This window comes from Plasmopara halstedii, assembly GCF_900000015.1.
Source record: "Plasmopara halstedii genome assembly, contig: Scaffold_323, whole genome shotgun sequence".
Classification (NCBI taxonomy): Eukaryota; Oomycota; class Peronosporomycetes; order Peronosporales; family Peronosporaceae; genus Plasmopara; species Plasmopara halstedii.
In genome coordinates, this window is record NW_020187244.1 from 811,129 (window position 1) to 813,232 (window position 2,104).

Consider the following 2,104-nt stretch of genomic DNA (forward strand, 5'->3'; position numbering starts at 1 on the left):
ACGTGTAACGCAGTATTTGGTCCCGGAACCAGGTCGATCTCATGAAGCACACCTCGGTCCGGAGGAAGGACTGAAGGCGTGTCTTTGGAGACGAAATCTTAAAATTTCTTTACCAAATGATGGTACGGACCCAATGAATTCAGTTGGATCGACAATCCATTTCGTGCGTTCAGCACACTCTATGTGTCCTCCAAGACAGATTCATCCAGAAGCGATGATGTGTTTATCTCCTCGTCCGGTCGTACAATGACCACTTCGGCCAAATCGCCTGCCTTCAAGACACTGACAAACTTGTTAAGGGACATCTCATCCCGCTCAAGAAGAGCATCTACAGCAGGCTCTTGGTGTCCTCCAAGACAGCTTCATCCAGAAGCGATGATGAGTTTATCTCCTCATCTGGTCGTACAATGACCACTTCGGTCAAATTGCCTGCCTTCAAGGCACTGCCAAACGCTTCGAGGGAAATTTTGTCCAGCTCAAAAAGAGCATCTACTGCAGGCATAGCCTCGAGGCGGCGTCGTTATCTTCCTACTCTGTCATACTGTTGACGAGGGTGTATAACTGTGCGCCATCGTCTACGGTAGACACATCCTGGATCAGGGCCAACGCCCGGCGTCTTTTAGCCAGCATACGGCGTCACCGTCGTCTATGTACAGAGATTCCATGTCTCAGTGAGACCAGGGTGAACACGTATTCCGTGTCGTTTGGTGTCACCCTCACTGTCCGCTCCTTTGGAGCTCCAACGTTATCGACAACATCCGACGAAGAGCTGCTAACCCTTCAGTCTTCGCCCAAAAGATAACGTGCCACTCCACGCGCATCCTAGGGGGCCGCGCCTAAGATACATCGGACTCTGTCCGACCACGCCATCAATGGCTTGCAGCGACTGCTTCGCAACGAGAGCAGAGCTCAGTGGTTTAGGTGCCACTTCACGTGCATCACGGACCTCCCAACAAATGCAGCTACTGTACACTGAATTTGCATATCATCTTAAGAGAAACGAACGATTCAAAGCTTAGTTGTCTTGACAAACTTTTATCTCAATTTTTTTTTCTCGATGCCTCGGCTCTTGGCCGACCATGTCACGCATGACACGCAGCGACTGCTTCGATTCTCGAGCAGCGCTCAGTGGTTTACGTGCCACTTCACGCCCATCACGGGGGCTTCGCCCTCGATGCTTCGGACTTTGGCCGACAATGTCACGCATGACATGCGGCGACTGTTCCGAAATTTGAGCAGCGCTCAGTGGGTTACGTGCCACTCCACGATCAGCCCGCAAGCCACGCTCGGAACTCCTGTCTGATAAATCGTTGGGATCTACCAACTCGGACATTCCAGTGTCCAGCACCTTGACCTTCTCGGCCCAGTGCTCTCGCCAACAGCGTTTCTGTCTTCTAGCCGAGGTAGGTTCATGACTCGCTAATGTTCCACCGGATGACGTGCGTGTAGCGCCTAAGGTCTTTGATCGCCAATCAATCCATGGCTCATGGTGTTCCAACTATGCCATTCGTAGGATGAGGTCATACTTTGTATCCAAGTTTCAGACTAGACAGCGTTCCATGCTATCAAAGTCAAGGAACTTGACTCCGAGGTCCACAGGGAAAATCGGGACCGTGACACGTGTCCCCGTCGCTAGGAAAACAGTGACGCCTCAGCATACAGCTGACTTCCATCCATCGTAAAGTGTCGAGCATAATTGCCCGACGCCCCGGAATGGATGAGGATCTTCCATGGCTTCTCGAAGTTCTTTACAGTCGCCTCCACGACCAGCAAGCCCGGCTTGCATACACGTTCCGTGTTCAAGAGCACGGAGTTTTTCGGGGCTAAGCCCTTCTGATCTCTTCCTCCCTGAGGCTTAACAGAACTCAGTTCTTTCGCATTAGGCCGCTTTGCGCCAGCTGTGTAGTGTCGTTTCCCTGCTACGAACCAGACTGGTATGACTTGTCGCGATAGTAGGATCAACCTTGACGCGCCTTGCGCAGGGGGCAACCCTTCCGAAGATGACGGGTGTCTCCACAAACAAAATACCGTCGTGTGTTTGAGTGTTGCCCGGCAGCTCGGAGCTCTGCTGCCTCGTCCTCAGCATAGCTGAGATCCATGGGCA